Source organism: Rhododendron vialii, chromosome 5a (genome assembly GCF_030253575.1).
Source record: "Rhododendron vialii isolate Sample 1 chromosome 5a, ASM3025357v1".
Classification (NCBI taxonomy): Eukaryota; Viridiplantae; Streptophyta; class Magnoliopsida; order Ericales; family Ericaceae; genus Rhododendron; species Rhododendron vialii.
The window spans coordinates 26,025,167-26,031,302 of record NC_080561.1 but is presented as its reverse complement, the minus strand read 5'-3'; the positions used below and the strand labels follow the sequence as shown (position 1 = coordinate 26,031,302).

At 36.0% G+C, this 6,136-nt stretch overlaps 1 long non-coding RNA gene across 1 annotated transcript; it reads right to left on the bottom strand.

Annotated features, from left to right (window-relative positions):
• Positions 1-2,939: 2,939 nt before the first annotated feature.
• LOC131326599 (uncharacterized) lies at positions 2,940-5,443 on the bottom strand. The gene is made up of 3 exons (XR_009200060.1): positions 5,118-5,443; positions 4,408-4,447; positions 2,940-3,377 (listed from the first exon to the last, which is right to left on the bottom strand). It is a non-coding gene; the product is annotated as an uncharacterized LOC131326599 (long non-coding RNA).
• Between the last annotated feature and the right edge of the window lie 693 nt (positions 5,444-6,136).

Below are 6,136 nucleotides of genomic sequence, written 5' to 3'. Positions count from 1 at the left end.
CCTGAGTATCCTCACAATGGTTCCGCCGCGCCGGGTTCCCATTGGCATACACACACACAACTCACATAATGCACCCAAAACCGGTCATTATGTAGTTTCAAAATATTTCCTCCCTCGGATACACATTTTTATCTTCGTTAACACACCCTAGGTGCCATGTCTCTATTCTCTTGGTTTTCGTGTCACGTTACATGCATAGACTCCGTGGTGTAGAACTTTCCACATAAACAAGCATTTATAAATTTCCAAAATGAATACAACAATATTATCCAACTCTTGATCACATAACATGCTTGAATCATAATAACAACATCATGCATCTCATACATTCTTAAACAAAGATAACCTTATCTACTTTAAACTTAATGATCAAAGTTACTTTCAAATGAACTTATTTTAGGGTTATGATACAAAACTAATTTATACTTAGGAATAGGGATAAGGAATTCCTACATTATATTTGGGGTGGACGATAAGAATATTCTACCTTGCTTCTTGGCGGTAGTAGTCGGCTAAGAAGATTCGGTCGTCGGTTTTGGATTTCGGCGGCGTAACGGCGTAGGTTTGCTTCGAAAGGAAGAGAGTTGATCTTTTCTCTTCCTAGAAACAACTTTCAAACTAACTAATCTACTTTAAAAGATCTAACGGTGGTTTTGGGAGGTGGTTTGGTGGTTTCTCTCAAGAACACTCAAGAACACTAGAAAACTAGAACTTTGAAAGCAAGCACTTTTGGAATTTCTAGAGAGAAGTGAGAGCAATGGTGGAAGGTGTGAGTTTAAGCTTGGAATGAGCTTCTATTTATAGGCCAAGGCTTCTCCTCTCCCTCTCTCAACCGAATCTCTCTCTCTCTCTCTCTCTACAAATTTGATTTCTTTCACTTGTCAAGCTTGATTGAAAGCTTGATGGGTGAAGTTAAGGCTTGGTTGGAAGATCAATGGCTAAATGGTAGGCTTGCATGGCTACTTTGGTCCTTGGATTTGATCTTTGGAAGATATGTTGGAAAGGGGGGAGACATGGGTACAAGATCTTTGGTTTAAACAAATGAAATTGGTACAAAGGAGGACAATGGAGGAAGATATGGAAGATATACATCTTCCAAGTTTGAAAAGATGAAGAATATCCAAGTACAAGTCACATCCTCCTTCTTCTTCCTTCTTCCTTCCTTCTCTCTCTCTCCCTCTCTCTCTCTCTCTCACGGCTCTCTCTCTCCTCTCTCCTCTCTCTCTCCCCCATGTACTAGCTATATATGTATGTATATGCATGTACAAACATGTAAGAATATAAATAAACAATAGGTACTTTTGGTACTAAGGGCAATTTAGTCTTAAAGGGTCAAGATTTCCCCAATAAACAATTATAAAGTACGAGTACTTTAATTAATAAAATAATATACTTTTGTACTCCCGGGAATCTTAACAAAATAATAGTTTAATGGGTTAAGTACTTTGATTGAAAGATGAGCCTATTACCCAATGGTTAATAGAATCCCTAACGGTTATTATCCAAGGGATAATAAGGTACGGGTACTTTAAATACTAAATTAAGTTTTTGGAAAAGACTACATGTCCTTTTTTGGAAATACACATGTGATATATATATATATGTACTTACCAATTAAAATAAGAAAAAGGCTTTTGTCCAATGGGTAAAGATTACCCTAATGGTTATTGTCCAATGGTCCATAGTTACTTGGGTACTTTTATTAGAAAAAATAATCAAAAGTACTTTTCAAATGTCATTTCTTTAAAAGATCAAAGTACTTGTTTAAATCTTTCAAAATCCTTTTAATATAAAGAAATGGGTTTCTTTTATCCAATGGATAATAGTTTCCCTAACAATTATCGTCCAATGGATAAAGAATAAAACCAAAATAATAAAAGAAAACAATTAAACCATTTCTAGTCTAGGGTTCAAAAAGGTTCAAAAGGTTCAAGATGGGCAAAACGGTCCATCTACGGTTAGGGGTAAGTAACTAGGTGACTTTCTAGTTTGGTTACTCCATCGAGCCGGTTAGAAGCTAACTAGGCTTGCTAAGTAGGGCATATAAGTCAAGAAACGATCTTTGAGGGCTAAAGTGCAATTAGGGTTTCTAGTCGAGAAATACAATGATAAGGCGATCGATTGCTTAAATACAAACCACAAGGAAATCAAATAAGAGAATCAACGAGCAATTAAGAGAAATTAAGAAATTTCAAATAACAACGAGATTTTTATTGAACGAAAAATCGGAGTTGTTACACCATCAAAGTTGTTTGTGCTGTATAGGTAAGCCTTATAAGGACCCCGCCTTCGACCACGTTTAGCCTCCACATGATATTCTGCGTAATATTATTTTGATGTTGATAATTGTTATGATCATCAACAACTCGACAACGCTTTCAATTTACGGTATAAATACTAAATCAATATATCATAATATGCCAAGATTTATATTCTATCACTAACTTGTTTCAAATACTAGGGATTGAGCCCGTGCCTGAAGGCATGACGCAACGCGTTTTGAACACAATTAAATTGAATTGCACTTCGCTACTACTAACCAATCCGTGCATGAAAGCACAACATAGTATATTTTTTGTTTAGTCTTAAAAAGTATTTTTCCTAGATAATCATAGTCATCCGCAAACGAATTAAAGAAAAATAAGATAATAATATACACAAAATAAAACCAACACAGTCCAATTCCAATAAGGCATTTCTAATAACAAATCCATTACATTTAGCAAAAGATCCCTAAAAAAAACAATATTGGTATGTTGTTTCTTTACATAAGTACAATAGGAGTCGAGACACATGCCCTGCAAGGGCGAATCTACATCATATTTACCAAAACCCTATATGTAATGGACCACCTGATTTATCATCCCGCACAACCAATCACCAATGAGCCTCCACATAAGCTCCCGCACAACCAATTACCAAAACCCTATAAGCTCCCAATCCTTTTACCTAGTTAAAATATTTAACAAAAATTAGTTCCAGAAATGCATAAAGAAAGAAAGAGATAGAGACCATGATAGAAAGGGTATAATTCAGTGTGCAAATTACCTAACAGAAACCAAAACCAAATGCGCAAGAATCACGTACTACCAAAGAGTTGTTGCCTTCAATCCACAGAATAGTCAATAAGTTACTTGATCAAGCACACCATAAATCAGTACAAAAGGTTATATAACCTGAATTTTTTCCAATACTTCCAGCGACACAATCCTGCTATGGTAAACCTAATCCAATGGCAACCATGTTCATTTGGGCGACGACAATCCATATGAATTGTGCCGTGCCTGAAGGCGCTTACCGCTGAAATCTAACAAAAACCTTTACTATCATTTCAATTTACCAGCAATGCTCCCTTTACTATCACTTCAATTCACCTCCTGTTAGCATAGAAACTAAAAACAGTTTATAAAAAATAGATAGGAACTATAGCCGAAGAGCAATCGACGTATTGCAGTGTCCAAACACGGGGACACGTATGGGACACGCCACGTGGTGTGTCCCATAATTTAATATAAATTTTTTAGAGGGACACGGCTGGGGACACGCTAAGTGGCGTGTTCCATAATTTATTATGGAACTATGGATGTTTATCATGTTTTGTTTTCAATTGGGTATTTGGATTGTATTGAACTTATGGATCATGAATGTCTTGTTTTATTTGAATGGTATTAGAACTATGGATGTTATGTTTTGTCTACATTTTTCCATTTAAACTTGGAAAAAATATACACGTGGCGTGTCCCCCGCCGTGTCCGTGTCCCCATTTCTATAGAATTTTCGTGTCCCCGTGTCTGTATCTGTGTCCATGCATCATAGACTAAACCACTCTTCCCTACTATTAATTCCACAAAAAGGACATGAATATATACACTAAATTTTAAAATTCAACGCCCCCATTATGGTATCATGTCCGAAATAGGAGCAGAAATCAGTTTCCTTCGAAGGACAATAAAGTAGGAGCTAAAGTTGGACACCCCATCCCAGGAGGCTTAATGGAGTCCCTAAATTTCAACTACAATATCAACGAATCAAACACAATTAAATAGATGAGCCTAAAAATACGTAATCCTTTTTCATTTCTCTCAGTGTGCATAGTTATGAACGTAACATATGACCCCCTTAGCTTCCCCTTCCCTCTCTTAAAATCCCTAACAGCTTCCCTCTCCCCAACAAAGTGCATAAGACTTGATAAAACAAAAAACACCATCCATCCAACATTTAAAAATGCATACCAGCTAGTGTTATGCATTAACTAAATTAGGCTCAAGATCTAAACACACCAGTAAATGGTTTGCATGTAACAACATAAAAGCACATCTAAGCACACCAGCTAGTGCTCTACATTTAACAACATAAGTACATCTAAGCACACCAACCTCTTACGCAATAAGGTAGTTTCATACTTACGGATCGGAAGCCTCGCAATTCACGTACTTGAGTTGTATTTCTACACAAATGTAAAATTAAATAGAAAACTAATAAGCATCAGTAAAGTCAATACTTCCAATTCAAATAAGAACACTAAAAAATGCAGAAAATAGAATGTTGATTTTCCATTTAAAATGACCACAGTGTTGGATTTCTGTTAAGAATGAGAAGTAACCATAAAAAGGGAAACTAAACAAAGGAAGCACTGACACTTAAAGAAGCATCTGTATCTGTGTTTAACACATTGGGGACACCACGTGGTGTGTCATTAAATAAAACATGGGAGGGACACGACAGGGAATGGGGTTAAATACGCGTAGAACATCATTAGAAGTGCTAATTTGAGCCATTAAAACAATGTCTACACATACATTATCCAGCTAGGAATATATAAGGGAAGTGTTAGTAAGCAAGTATTAGTGAATTGCAAAAGTGTCATGACATTGTCTATGCAACTAATATGGGAAGAAGGTTTACAATAGTCTCATTCCAATACAGTGTCTTCAACATGCCTCTAAAAAAGTCTTCAAATGCTCCTCAATACGGCTATCCAAAATACGCCTCAATATGCCTCTCAAATGATGTCTCCATCTAGGAGAATGCACGACAACCTAAGTATTTAGGAAAATAATAGTGTGTTAGTATCCAACAAACATATATACATGGACACCATTTGAGTATGAAACTACCTTATTACGTTTCTATTGTAGTATTGTTGATGTCATATTATTCCTCTTTGAGATCTATAGCTTTTTCATCCCAATCCTACAAAAATACACTAAGAATGTAGAGTACCCTTTTAAGAGTTGATTGAACAAATTTACATAAAGAATGACAAATTAAACATACCTTTATATTTTGGCTATTGGTTGTTTTGATTACATATCACGACAATAACACTTTGGGATAAACAATGTTTGTTGTGGAATCAAGCTCATTATTAGGAAGAAGTACGCTGACACGATCAAAATAGGTGCAGCTTGATAGTGCCACATATAACTGTCCATGACTGAATATGGGTGTTGCCCCAACAAATTTCACTGAATGTCCTTGGGATTTATTAATGGTTAGTGCATACGCCAATCTAACTGGAAATTGACGTCTTGTCATTTGAAAAGGTAAATCTGAAGATGAAGGGGTTAAGGAAATCCTAGGTATGAATGCAAATTTGCCAAAATGTCCTCTTGTTAATATTAAAACTTCAATTATGCGCAGGGCACATCTAACAACCATCATCCTTGTGCCATTACAAAGGCCGTCTAATGAGTTCAAGTACTCATTCGGATATCGATTAGCAATGGTATGATCAACTTCATCATCTTCAGACATTTTATCTGCCGCTAAATAACTAATAGTGTCACTTGGAAAAATATTCAATGCAGCAGTATTGATTGCATTGACATCCTCATTCCTCGCAGAAAGAATAGTATTCTCAATTAAAAATGTGGGAGTTGATGCATCTACGACATCCAGCTGTGGATAAACTGTAGACAATAATTCATTGAGATCCCGGCATTTGCGTATTGTTGATGGAAGTTTTACAGTTTCTTGTGGGATGGTTCCGACCTAGGAACACCAATAAAATGAATTAATGGAACCCATAAGTGTAAGCATTTCCTCAAATCAAAAGCACAAATTTAATTAGAAAGAAGAGTTTTGATACCTCGGTAAAAAATGTCGCAAAATTAGCATTTTCTAGAATCGGCTT